The following is a 15155-nucleotide window of genomic DNA, read 5'->3' on the forward strand; positions in this document are numbered from 1 at the left end:
ATGCTGCCTTTGTATGCTTTTTGGACTTTCAAAGGTTTGGCCACCATTCACTTGCATTGTACAGACCTACAGAGCTGAGATATTCTTCAAAAAAAATCATTGTTTGTGTTCTGCAGAAGAAAGAAAGTCATACGCATCTGGAATTGGATGAGGGTGAGTAAATGATGAGAGAATTTTCATTTTTGAGTGAACTATCCCTTTAATGCAGCATTCTTTAACATAAACATTGTTGCAAAAGTGGGGAAACTTTGTAAAGAGGTCATCCAAGCTAATAATTTCCTACCATGGCTAATATGTACATCTCTTTATTGGCTTTTCCTCCACTGTTTGTTCATCTCCATATGGCTGGCTCACAGGTTCTCCTCTCACTGTTCCATCCATCATTTACTCTGTGTAGTCAATTTTGTCAACCCTATCCAATTCATATTCACTCACACTCTCTCACAAGCATAAGTCAAAGATTTTATTCCTTACCTTCAATTGTCACAAGGCAGCATTAATAAATACTCATGTGCATTTAATGCATTTTTTAAATAAGAATTACACCCCCAGGCCAGTGAATATTTTATAAATGTCTAAATTAAGCTTCAGCCATAATAATTCGGATATTTTAGGTTTAAAACAAGTAAAAAGAGAAATTAACTAATTAGTGTCAGGCTTACCTTTTTTCTTTAAATGGCCTCTCTCTATTTATGTGGATTTTAATACACAGATACACCAATCAGACACAACATTAAACCACTTGCCTAATATCGTGTAGATCCCCCTCGTGCCGCCAAAACAGCTCTGACCCATTGAGGCATGGACTCCAAAAGATCTCTGAAGGTGTCCTGTGGTATCTGGCACCAAGATGTTAGCAGCAGATCCTTTAAGTCCTGTGGATCGAATTTGTCGGTCCAGCACATCAAATAGATGCCAAGTCAACACCTTGAACTCTTTGACATGTTCCTCAAACCATTCCTGAACAATTTTTGCAGTGTGGCAGGGCGCATTATCCAGCTGAAATAGGCCACTGCCATCAGGGAATACCGTTGCTATGAAGGGGTGTACATGGTCTGCAACAAAGTTTGGGTAGGTGGTACGTGTCAAAGTAACATTCACATGAATGCCAGGACCCAAGGATTACCAGCAGAACATTGCCCAGAGCATCACACTGCCTCCGCCGTCCTGCCTTCTTCCCATGGTGCATCCTGCTGCCATCTCTTCCCCTGGTAAACAACGCACACGCACCAGGCCACCTTCTTCTATTGCTTCATGATCCAGTTCTGACATTCACATGCCCATTGTAGGTGCTTTCGGCGGTGCGATGCACCTGTGTGTTCTGACACCTTTCTATCATGGCCAGCATTAAGTTTTTCAGCAATTTGTGCTGCAGTAGCTCTTCTGTGGGAACGAACCAGATGGGCTAGCCTTCGCTCCCCACATGAATCAGTGAGCCTTGGGTGCTCATGACCCTGTCACCGGTTCACCGGTTGTCCTTCCTTGGACCACTTTTGGTAGGTACTAACCACTGCATACCGGGAAAACCCCACAAGACCTGCCGTTTTAGAGATGTTCTGACACAGTCGTCTAGCCATCACAATTTGGCCCTTGTCAAAGTTGCTCAGCTCCTTACCCTTGCCCATTTTTCCTGCTTCCAACACATGAAATTCAAGAACTGACTGTTCACGTGCTGTCTAATATATCCCACCCCTTGACAGGTGCCATTGTAATGAGATAATAAATGTTATTCACTTCACCTGTCAGTGGTTTTAATGTTGTGGCTGATCAGTGTATGTATGAATAGGATGTTTTTATTTTTTATAGATACATAGGGAAAAAAGCTATTGGTTTGGTTTTGACTTACAAAGGCTGCCAATCCAGACATTATGTCATACATATTTATCTTTTTTGTTGCATTTAGAATGCATTGACAGCGAACAATTCTATTTCAATGCAAATTCAACGCTCCTATTAGATGAAAAAATACACATGGACACTCTGTGCACTAGCGAAACTGCATCTAACAAATGTCTATGAATATTTGCATTTAAAACTGTGTTATTGTCAAGTTAAAATAGGTATTTTAATATAGAAAGGGGAGAAAAATCAACTTACCATTGTGGCAAGCAAGATGTATCTAAGAGAACTGAATTATAAACAAACAATTCATAGAAGATGTTCTTGTGTGCTAGCGTGTTTAGCTGTGCAGATGGTCTGAATATTAATGTAGCAGTGGTGGTGAGGGTGCTCGGAGAGCATAAACACGTCTTTTATTGACCTATTTGGATCTCTGCTCCCCATCTTTGGCTTGGGAAAGAGAAGCAAAGAAAGAAGAATGACTGAGGACCACCACCCTTTGTGTGGCGAGTATGCAGAGTATATAAGTGGAATAAAACATTTTCCTTTGGTCTGGTATGATGAAGGCCATGTGTCTAAATGTGTTATTGATATACTGAACTTGTGTGGCTGATTAAACACTTCTGAGTTATTTATTAAAGAGATAGTTCACCCCCCCCAAAAATGAAAATTCTGTCATCACGTACTCCCCCTCATCGAGTTATCCCAAACATATATGACTTTCCGTGGAACACCATTTTTTTTTACTATACGACAAATGTGAATGGTGACTAAGGCTACCAAACCTAAAATCGAGCTTTCTGTCTAAACAGGGATTTGACTGAATCAGCGAAATTCCTTTGAATTTGAAATTAATGCGGCAAATCCAACTCATTTTACTGTGCATCCACAATGCATATATTTTGGCAAGCACATTTCAGTGTAGAATGCTACAGTAAGAGCGATGGGTGAATAGCGATGAGTGATTCTAAAAGAGAAAGCATTGTAAAGGGCATTTTGAGGTCAAAACCCACTCACCAGTGGCGTGTGGCGAACATCTGAAATGAGGAGGCATAGTCCCCTCTCTGCGTTTGTTTTGTTTTTGTAGTCCAGTGTAGATTCATGTTTCAGTTACACAATGTTTACATCGTTAAAGTCATATGGAATATAATTTACTTTACACTACCAACAAGCAATTTACTGTCTAATATTTGTAATTTTATTTCTTCTTCTTATTATTATTATTATTAACATTTTAACATTAACATTTGTTAATGACCATTATCAGGTCGCAGGCACGGAGGGACACCCTTAATTTAATCATTTTGAATTCGGACATGACCAAAAGTAGCAATATCCAAGTGGGTCACTGTAATTAATCTGTCAATTTCAACAATTCTGACCTATTTATATGCTGATTTGCAGATTGGTTGTAAACAAAATAGGTGGACATTAACGCATTAACTGGGTAATCCGCAAATCACAGGGACTTGGAGGTATTGTGTTCTCTGAAATGTCTTTTTGTTTGTATTTCATTACTTTTCATAACACTCCACTAGCCTGACAGCAGAGCTTAGTCGCAGCCACACATAATGAGTAAAAAAAAAGAAAAATAAATAAAAAAAGCAAAGCAACGAAGTGAGGTACCAAAAGATCTCATGATTATTCTCATCCTCATCCATCTTGCTTTTTGTCTGGCAGTCTTGAGAGATGTAAGAACAAAGAGAGGTCTGAAGGACCTGATTAGAGAATCACACTCTTTTGCCCATGCTCGCTGATTGTGTTGTTTCATGCTTTGAAGGTCATTTGGAAATAATACAACATTACAATGTGTAGAGCCCATGTGATTGCTTTTCAGTCTTGCAGGAAGTGCTTTATCAGAGGGGGAGAGAGAGAGAGAGGAAATAAGAGAAAAAGTGACAATCAGAGAAAGAGAGAGAGAGAGAGAGAGAGAGAGAGAGAGAGAGGAAAATGCTTGCCTATGCTGAGCCTGTGACTTGCAGAGGTTAATGCATTTCTACTGCGTTCTGACACATGGCTGCCTCATTTTCTCTTGTGCATTATCTCCTGTCTTCAGAGGCAGTAAAGCTAGTAAGCTTCTCTGACAGGCAGAAAAGGTAATGCCTTTATTTCCTTTCATTGTGAAAAACAAGACCATGTGAAAATGGAAATCTTCAAATGTGAATGAGGAGGTTGGTTGACTACCACAGAGCTGAAGGAGAGAAATGGTGGTTTCCTGTATGACCAAAGAGCTACATGCCTGAGTGTGTTAGTGTAAGAAAGAGATAAAAAATAGATAAAGGGAAGTGCCAGAGAAAAAGAGTCTAAGGCACACACTAAGACTTCAATTAAAATGTTACGCTTGACAGAAGTACACTGCCTGTATAGCAGGTGTTGCCTGTGGGTGTAAGACTGAGGCAATCAGTCAGTCAATAAATCGTTAAGTGTGCCAAGCAATTGCTATGTTAACTCTCCTTATACACTCACTCACAGACCCAGAGATGAGAGGGGTCAAACATCAGTAAGATAAATGAGAATTTTATCTTCATGCTGACAATTTTTTTTTTAAATGATGTTACTGGGGAGAGGAAATGCCTTTAATTAAGCATGCCAAAATCATTTCAGCTGCAAAAACACTCAAAATATATTTTTCTATTTAATTTTCTTCATTTATTTCTCCTTATCTGGAACATTATTCATTTTGCAACATTTAACAGTCTATTTCTAAACATTATATAGATAAAATGTCTTTATATTCTTTATATATTGTGGTAGCGGGGGCGTGGTCAAGCATCTCTCCGGAGAGAGAGAAAGCGGTAAGGGTGCTTACACCTGAGCTAAATTATGTATAACACCTGTCTCTAATTTCAGTGAGCACGGGGAGAGCGGCATAAAAGGAGCCACACCGCCAGTAGACAGAGAGAGAAAGACCGGCATAAGTAAAGCAATTCCAGCATGAAAGTTATTGTGAAGTTGTGTGTAGCTGAAGTCAATAAGTGTTCCTGCAAAGCTGTAAAAAACGTTAAAACTGGATAAATTAAAGCACCCACCTGAACTGGGAAACCTCGCTTCTCGCCTCCTCCTTTACCTCGAAACCCTTACATATATATGTGTATACACACAGGGTGGGGAGAGTTACTTTTGAAATGTATTCCACTACAGATTACAGAATACATGCTGTAAAATATAATTTGTAACATATTCCGTTAGATTACTCAAAGTCAGTAACATATTCTAAATACTTTGGGTTACTTCTACAGCAGATATTTTCACTTGTTTTGACTATAAAAACTCTGCCAGTACAGTAAGACAAAATACACTTGTTAAAAATACATCCTCTGAGAAACCTAAATATCTTATGCAGTGTTGTTTCTAAAACAAGATAAATCAAATTGTTCTTGTTTTAAGGATTTTTAGATTTTTTACAGGAAAACAATACAAACATTATTATCAAGAATATGACTTTTGCCCTAATATCTTATTAGAAAAAAAGAAATTATGATCCAACGTGAATGTTCTTGATTAAAAAAATATGATCGTGCCTGATAACATGTGCATGTAAAATGGCTAGAAATAGCATTTTAGCTTAGCATAAAGCTGACAATTTACACAAGGTCTATTTCTTGTGCTCCAAACTTACTTCTCTGTCTACTCATATGAATGTAATACATCATAAGACAGTGTTTCACTGCTGTTCAAATGCACTTTGGATCGCATCATTTATATGTATAAATGTTTTCCATCTGAAAGGACTAAATATTAAATGAAACAAATGACAATAAAATGCAAAGTAATCTCTTCAATAATCTTCAAAAATACTGTATTGCAATACAGTTACTTATATTTAGAATTTTAAATACGTAATCCTGTTACATGTATTCCGTTACTCCCCAACCCTGAATATATATATATATATATATATATAAAATACAATTTTATTCTCAAAACATCACCCGTTTACATGCAAAAACGGTCCTGATGCTGGTCTCATCAATGGTTTGTCCGCCAATGGTTTGGCTTTTTCATTCAGCACACAACTGAATAAAACAGGCTGCGTGACTATGATAAATGATTACTGAAAGAGTTATGCCTGTTTCACACATGATCCGTTTGCAGTACGTATGCAATACGTATGCGGTGCATACGCGGTGCGGAAGCAGCACGCTTGATTGTGCTTGCACATAAGACGCGTTTGCAGTGCGCAACTGATCCGTGGCTTCAATATACCACAAATAAATCAATGGGTAAGTAGTTCGCCATTATTTTGATTTTAAACATTTAAACATGGTACTTCTCTTACATGAAAAGTTAGAGTCACAAACATTTTAAATTAAAACTTACCATCCACACAAACAGCCGAGGAAACTACCTCCCATGCCTTTTCTTTTGCATTTAAATCTTTATACAAGAAATCCTGTGGGTCATAGAGAACTCTATGTTCCCTATCTGTCACTCACTCGAAGTCGTGTCGATGTAGTGACACTAGGGGTCACTCTTGGGAGCCCCAAACACCTCTGCTTTTTTGAAAAAAGGCCAATGAGAATTGGCGAGTGGAGTTTGCATGCCACTCCCCCGGACATACGGGTATAAAAGGAGCTGCTATGCAACCACTCATTCAGATTTTCTCTTCGGAGCCGAGGTTTTGTATTCAGTGCACTGAATTCAATTCCCTCCAAAAACGCACCTCAATTGCGGATTTACGGTGCATTTCAGTGGCTTCTCCCCCTCTGCACCCGTGGAGTGCAGAGAATGCCCCTGGGCGCTTCGGCAGAGCGAAAATAAGAGACTATATTCTAAAAGAGTATATTTTCATTCACAAAAAGAGCGGCACACACGGAACATCTTTTTAAAGATGCCTTTCCGTTTGTGTGTTATTCCTGGTTGCGGTCGTTATCGCTCCGCTTCTGATGGCCACGATTGCTGTCTTACATGTCTGGGCACTACCCACGTGGAAACATCGTTCGTGGATGAGTCATGTCCTCATTGCGAGAACATGACCATGGCAACGTTGCGGTTTCTTACGAAAGCAAGCCACCCCAGTGGCTCCCCGCACCGGTCCTTCTACCTACGGGTTTGAGGCCGCGTCGGTTAGCACTGGGGGCGATTTGGGGACATCAATGGGACCACCTCCGCCGGGTATCTCCCCACGGACCTCCCATTCCCCAGCATGCTCGCTTTAACCAATCGGGCTCTCGCACGAGACCGCCGGCTCGTCTCAGCGTGAGTTCGACTCCTCGTTCAGAGCTCGGGAAAACTATGAGTTATCAAGCGCAGCATCGGAGAGCGGGCTCATCCAGTCTGACGCAGAGGCTTCGGCTGGGATTCCTCCTTCGGGAACGGTCGCCCAGTCTCATGCTGATGCGGAAATGACGGACATGCTTTCCCGGGCAGCCGCAAGCGTTGGGCTAGAATGGAACCCTCCACTCTCCCCTGAACGATTGGTTCCTAGGCTCAGGGCGCCACCCACAGCCACGCCCAGCCCGGTCCCTTTATTTCCGGAAGTGCATGAGGAGCTGACAAGATCGTGGGAGGCACCTTTTACTGCCCGGTCCCGGTCTTTCAGCTCCCCGCTCTCACTACCCTCGATGGTGGAGCGGCCAGGGGGTATTCGGTGATCCTCCAGGTGGATAAGTGCACTTGTGTCCGCAGAGCGCCACCACCTGGCACGGGCGCCCGAAGATCCCATCCAGGGCCTGTAGGTTTACGTCATCCCTGACGACTGTGGCCTGCGGTGCCGCTAGACAAGCCGCCACCTCCCTGCATGCCATGGCTCTCCTGCAAGTACACCAAGCCAGAGCACTAAAAGAACTGCCGAGGGTAGTTCTGACCCGGGATTGATGCAGGAACTGTGCTCGGCGACTGACCTCACTCTCCAGGCGACGAAGGTCATGGCGCGGTCTCTCGGGCAAGCGATGTCCACCCTGGTGGTCCAGGAGCACCACCTTTGGCTCAACTTGGTCGTGATGGGAGAGGGGGACAAGGCACAGTTCCTTGAAGCCCCCGTTTCCCAGGTTGGCCTGTTTGGCAACACCGTCGAGGACTTTACCCAGCAGACGGAGGCCTTACAACATATCCTGCCCCGGCGCGGCTTAAGAACCTGCACCCTATCTGCTCGCCGCCAAGGGCGTCCTCCTGCAGAAACAACACCGGCTCCAGCCTTGGCTGGGCTAGCCTGTCCCTATCGTTGGGCAGTCGACTTGTTCCTGAAGGACCGTTCGACACTCATAAGAGCGTTGGGGGAGGTTACATGATGGCCTGGTGTGCTGGCTACGAGGCACACAGTGGTCTGCCCGTCACACACCACCAGTTCATGTAACACAGTTCAGATAGTTGTGGCGTTTTGTATAGGGACCCCTAGTGTCACTACATCGACACAACATCGAGTGAGTGACAGATAGGGAACGTCCTTATTACTTTCGTAACCTCTTTTGTTACTTTTGTGATCTTCCCTGATGGAGGGAATGAGACGTTGTGACACTAGGGGTCACACTTGGGAGCCCGAAACACCTCTGGTCTTTGATAAAAGGCCAATGAAAATTGGCGAGTGGTATTTGCATGCCACTCCCCCGGACATACGGGTATAAAAGGAGCTGGTATGCAACCACTCATTCAGGTTTTATGCTGAGGAGCCAAGACAAGGTCCGGCCATTTCAGCGGGCCTAGTGTCACTACATCGACACAACGTCTCATTCCCTCCATAAGGGAAATTCACAAAAGTAACAAAAGAGGTTACGCAAGCAGGTGTGTGATGGGCAGACCACTGTGTGCCTCGTAGCCAGCACACCATACCAACACGTAACCTCCCCCAACATAGTTATGGGTGTTGAATGGCCCTTTGGGGACAAGTCGACTACCCAAAAGATAGAGACAGGCTAACCCAGTCGTGGCCTCTTTTCCCCTTCTTTTTTTCCACTCTCTAAAAAACAAGGGGGATTAGCCGACTGGGCCACCAGGTCTAGTTGGGGGTGTCCCTCCCAAGGGGAGGACACCATGGAGACCACACCTCACCCAAAGGGCGGGGGGATATTTAAGTGGAAAATACTTCACATGGTCTTCACATGGTCATGTAGAAAGTCTCATGGTAGATCCTGCCCAACGGGTCCAACTCCAAACCGAGAAAAGAGATGCTCTGAACCAGGAGGAGCTTGCTTTTTTCCCAGTTGACCCGAAGCCCTAATCGGCTGAGGTGCAAGGCACCAAGTCCCTGTGTGCACACAACATGTCCCGAGAGTGAGCTAGGATTAGCCAATCATCGAGATAGTTGAGAATGCGAATGCCCACTTCCCTTATCGTGGCAAGGGCTGCCTCTGCGACCTTCGTGAAGACGCGAGGGGACAAGGACAGGCCGAAAGGGAGGACCTTGTACTGATACGCCTGACCCTCGAATGCAAACTGCAGGAAGGGTCTGTGTCGAGGTAGAATCGAGACGTGAAAGTACGCGTCCTTCAGGTCTACCACCGCGAACCACTCTTGATGCCGGACGCTCGCCAGAATGCGTTTTTGAATGGGAGTCTGTGTAAAGCCCGGTTCAGTACTCGCAGGTCCAAGATTGGCCACAACAATCCACCTTTTTTTCGGTACGATGAAGTAGAGGCTGTAAAACCCCTTCATCTCGGCCGGAGGGACAGGTTCTATCGCACCCTTCCGTAGGAGGATAGCGATCTCCGTGTGCAAGGTAGAAGCGTTTTCGTCCTTCACCAAGGTGAAGTGGATACCGCTGAACCTGGGCGGACGCCTGACAAACTGAATCACATAGCCGAGTCGGATGGTCCGGACCAGACTTTTTCTTACGAAAGCAAGCCGCGTCCGCAACGTTGCCATGGTCATGTTCTCGCAGTGAGAACATGAACCATCCACGAACGCTGCCTGCGTGTGGGTCGTGCCCACACACGAAAGACAGCGAATGTGACCGTCTGAAGTTGAGAGGTAATGATCGCAACCAGGAATAACACACAATCGGAAAGGCATCTTTAAAAAGACGTGTCTTTAAAAAGACGTTCTGTGTGTGCTGCTCTTTTAGAGAAATATACTCTTTCAGGAAAATATACTCTCTTTTTTCTGCCGAAGTGCCCAGGGGTGTTCTCTGCAGTGCACCAGTGCAGAGGAGGGAGAAGCCACTGAAATGCGCCATCAGATCCAGCAGAGATGAATGAACAGTCATGAGAATTCAGCTCAGTGAGCATGACCGTTCGGCTCCGAAGAGAATATCTGAATGAGTGGTTGCATACCAGCTCCTTTTATACCCGTATGTCCGGGGGAGTGGCATGCAAATACCACTCACCGATTTTCATTGGCCTTTTAGCAAAGACCAGAGGTGTTTCGGGATCCCAAGTGTGTCACTACATCGACACAATGTCGAGTGAGTGACAGATAGGGAAACTAAGATTTTAGGCCTAAATGAAAAATTAACAATGACCGGAAAAGCCACATTGTGAAGTTTACGATATGCCCGTCTAAAACAAATACCGCTCATGTTAACTGACGAAGCATGATTCACGGCTGTATTGGGTATTGAACCACAGATTGGCATGATGTGCTCTCAGAAACAGGCTCAACTGCCACACTGAATATGATCAGCTTAGCTAAGGTCCAAATATTTGATGTATCGTTAGGGTTAGGGTTAGTGTGTCGAGGATGTTTGTTGCAAGTAGGTGTAGCTGCAGTCCAGATATCTCCAAATGGGGGCGGAATCTCCAAAAGAGGGCAGGGTTACTCAAGAAGGGGCGGGGTTACTCCAAAACAGGTTTGCGGCAACACCAAAATAGGGCGCCACTTCTACTCACAGTCAGGGTTAGGGAAAGGGTTAAGTAGGAGCTATCTATATCTTTGCTGGCAGTTTGGAGCTCCCGCCCCATTTTGGAGCTCTGCCTGTAGCTATATTCTCTTTTGTTGACACATTTTCTCAATGGATTTTGGGTTGTTGAGGTGGGGGCAGTGGGTGGCATGTACTCATATAGACAAATGGATGTCCTGAAAGTTTGAAAAAAATTTTTAGCGACAGCATTTGCCAGGAATCAATCTATGTAAACAAGTCTACAGCATTACATGTTTTCACCATTAAATTGAGGGTTTGAAGATATTTCACATGAATCACTTTTGGAAAGTTGACAGCAGGCTCTGTGCCATGATATACTCCATCTAAAACTGTTTAATTAGCATTTAGCTAATTCTTTATAATTATTATGCATGCATCTTTTATGACTTCATATGAATTGGGAAACTACATGGGATATTTTTACTCTTACCATTTAAAATTATATAGTGAATTCAGTGAGTTCAGTGAGTGAGTTTAGAAATTTTGAAAATCTTGGTGACTAGTTTTAGGACCTAAGATATACACTTTCCTGTTCATCTACATTTTAACCTAAAATCATGTTGTTGGTTAACAAAAAATGTCCATGTACAGTACATGTTATGCATCAAATATCCTTGGGCAAAGCAATCTGTATTGTCCATCAGCCTATATCTTCCCACCTGAAGTCCAGAAGGCATGTATTTTCTGTGAGCTGTAGCTATTTCTGCATCAATATTTTCTGCAGCAAAGAACACCCCCAGTGTATGCAGGGGGCTTAGACAGAGGGAGAGGTTTTCCATTTTCCCCTCAGCACCAGAATGTCAGAGCTGGTATTTGAACTTGGGTCTCAGGCGCAAGAGTCTTAATTTCCACCACTGAGCCACAGAAGGGAGATGAACCTGATAGTCAGACGCATTCTTAAAAGAACTCAGAGTTTATTAACAAAAATAGCAAAAAGGGTACAAAAAGCAATCTCTTACTGACAACCACAAAACAGAAAAATCTTTTGTCCAAAAAGGATCCAAAAGGAGGGGAAAAAAAATCTCCAAAGAACTCAGGAAAAAGACACCAAAAAACAGCAAAAATAAACACAGGGAAAAAACAATCCAAAAGGCATTCAAAGTTTAGTACTTAGAACTAGAGCAGACTTATGGCAGCAACTGGCTAGGAACATCAATAACCAAGCAAAGAAACAAAAGGAAGTGATCAACTTAAATACACAGCCCAGAACGAGGCACATGTGAAAACAATAACACATGATAAAATGGCGGGAAACTGAAATGAAACACAATGAGGGCCTCTAGTGGCCAAAATATAACATTAAAGCAAAAAAACTCTGACACAGAAGTCCTTGAGCCAGACGATAGCACATTTGACACTACACATATGCCCATAGCAAGCTCCCAAACAATCATGCATTCACGAGGCGGCACAGCCAATACAATTACCAGTGAATTTTTAAAGACATTCCTTAAAAGCCAAGAAAATTCAATGAATCACTGATCCATCTTTCTCAAACTGACTGATAACATTTCAGTTCCGGATTTGTCTGCAGGCTAAACATTATGAATATGAGGATATGCAAGTGCAGAGAATTGGGGTTGATAGGAATAGCTACACTCATTGCACAGTCATGTCACTTGATCTCTCTTACTGCGGAGTGGAACTCTAAATGCCTTGATATTCAATAGAAAATGTAAGTCCTTAAAAACTTGGATTCATAATTCATAAATTGTTCTGTTTCTTGTCTCTGTGTCACAGCACAGTTTTCATTCATAAATGTCAAGGTACACAATGATCAAACAGAATTGTGAAGCACTGCCATTATTGTCTATAAAGATTGCATATAATAGCTATGTGTATAGACAATGATAGAAAGACAGGGTGTGGTGTTATTACGTCTGGTTCCTAAATGGAGCAGACTCCTTTGTTTAAAATCCATAAACCTATGTGCAAGGAACCCTAATAGAAATGTGATGCCAGTCAGTCAACTTAACTAAGGAATATAATATGAACCTTCAACAGCCTCTGTGATGTTGCATTGACCCAATCTCATGACCCAGTCGAACCAATTTAATTTAGTACTTCAGTCAAACAGGCGATGCCATAGACTTCTTTAGTCGCTGAGATACCAGCAGCTGAGTGTAGAAAAAAGGCAGTGAGACTAATGATTTTGGATACCTAATTTACCTCCAGTGCGATAAGTAGGAATGGTGTGCCCATGATCTTTAACTAAGAAGAAGTATAATACAACGTATTATGAGAAAAATATTGTTATGACTTGACCATGACGGTTCATGTTTTTCCAGCATGCATCAAATGCTTGTTTTGTTTTTAGTGTACTGTTTTATTTTGTTTTAAGCCTACTGCACTTACAATGGAAGTGAATGGGGCCAATCCGTAAACGTTTAAATACCCGCTGTTTCATAAATATAGCCACAAGACATAAACAATATGTGTGTTTACATGATTTTAGTGTGATAAAATTGCTTACTATTGCTTCTGTGTAAAGTTATATCCAATTTGAACTCTTTGTTGCCATGACGATGTAACCGCAGTAAACCCTAAAACAACTATAAAAACTACGTTTCTAACAACTTTACAGCTCAAATAATAGACAAGTTTTAACAGAAGAATTATTGTGTGCTTTTATAAAATTATAAGCTTCACATTACTGTCTTTAAACCCTCCAAAAAGTGGCCCAATTCACTTCCATTGTAAGTGCCTCACTTTAACCTCAATTTTTATTTTTTTTAAAAAAATGGAGGGATGAGTCTAAATTATTTTAGTTGTAATCAACATTATGCCACCAATGCTCTTGATTAAGCTTAACTTGTATTGAACCCTCAACATTCTGTTTAGCCAATTTTAAATGTGTCACTCCATAATTGCTCATTAAACATTGTGAAATATTATCCGAACACATAGCTTTTATTTGAAAACCAAAACATTTGTAGATAGATAATATTTAAGATAATATTTCTTGCACAAGCACTATTTTAAATGGGTAAAGCCTGTTTTATACTTGAGGAAGCCAAAGTGACATCGGTGCGGCTGACGCCTAGCCTTCGTGTATTTATCCACTACCTTTTGTACACTGAATAAAAAGATCTAAAAATACACTAGAGTTTGGTTTAATTAATAGGCCTATATAATTGAAGGGCCTTGTTATTTTATACTGTATAAAATAAAAGCATTTTTATTAGTGTTTGTTTAAATGTAAGTTGACTGTAATTTAAATGCAATGTAAAAAGTTCAACAATTATTTTACATTTAAAACTTATCTTGACTAGGCTATAAAAAAATAAAACACTAGTATTAGTATAAACTGTAAACAAATAAAAGTGCTTGAGTTTAGCCACAGACAGACACCCTCAGCTGACAACTGTTATGAATCTGAATATGCCATTAAACCTGTATGATCCGCTTCAACTACTGCAGTGACTATATTTACATGGACACTAGAAAGTGGTTTATTATGAAAAAGCAGCATTCTGTATAAGCGTCTTTCTCTTTACTCCTGTATACATGCAGCTCTATCAGAAAGCAGCTTTCTCCTCAGCTACGTAATTTCCCCACGATGATTGTGTAAATAACAAACATGGCATCAGAGAAAGACTTTGCTATTTTATTTTCTGTTCTTCGCTTTATTTTCAGATATTCAGAGTTGTTGTTTTTGTTTCCTTAACTTTGCATCACGACCTGCTGTGGAATTGCACTGCAATAGTGGGGTTTCCCTCTTACGTAAAACTCCGGGATTCCCCTAGTGTACAGTCGCTTATACGCAAACATGAGGGACAGTCAGTGTTTTACATTGGTGAGTACAAATGGGTAGGCTATAGTTTATAGCTTTTCCTATTATACTCCAAGAAATGTTGAATTCTTTCCGCTGTGTTGACTTGTTTCGGGCTCTATCCTATGACATTTTTTATCCGGTCTGTTCCATGCACATGTGCATTCTTCAAAAACCTGTAACAAAGCCGCATATGTGTTTATATGACCACATTCTCGAGGAGAAACCTTGGTGTGTTAAGCTGCTTTCTCTTAATCCCTTAAATGGTGTGAGGAAATCGGCATTCTCGTTTACATGACGTTGCAGAATGCCACTTTCTGCAAAAACCCTGGAATAAACCATTTTCTTAAGTGCATGCAAACGTGGTCAGTATGAGAATGTGCAAAATGATTGACAGGCAGAAAGCACGTGAAAATCTTCTGATTGGCTGATCAAAGAATGTGTCCATGGCCCATGGGCACATTTTTGTATATGTTACTTGCCTCAGACCAGGCAGGCCCGAGTGAGTAACTTAAATGTGGAATTTAAGAAACTAGAAAAAGAGAAAAATGCAGTGAGACAAGGGATGCAGGTGCAAGCTCTGGCAGTGTTCAATTGACTTTCTTTTAGTTTCCTTCTTAAATTTATTTTAAGGAAATAATCTTTCTTTTCTTTGTATTAACAAAATTGACATATTAACTTCACATATCAGTTAGAGAATCCACAGTCTGCATTCAACAGACTGTTAGACATGTTAGTCATTTCCTAACA

Source organism: Myxocyprinus asiaticus, chromosome 38 (genome assembly GCF_019703515.2).
Source record: "Myxocyprinus asiaticus isolate MX2 ecotype Aquarium Trade chromosome 38, UBuf_Myxa_2, whole genome shotgun sequence".
In the NCBI taxonomy this organism is placed as follows: domain Eukaryota; kingdom Metazoa; phylum Chordata; class Actinopteri; order Cypriniformes; family Catostomidae; genus Myxocyprinus; species Myxocyprinus asiaticus.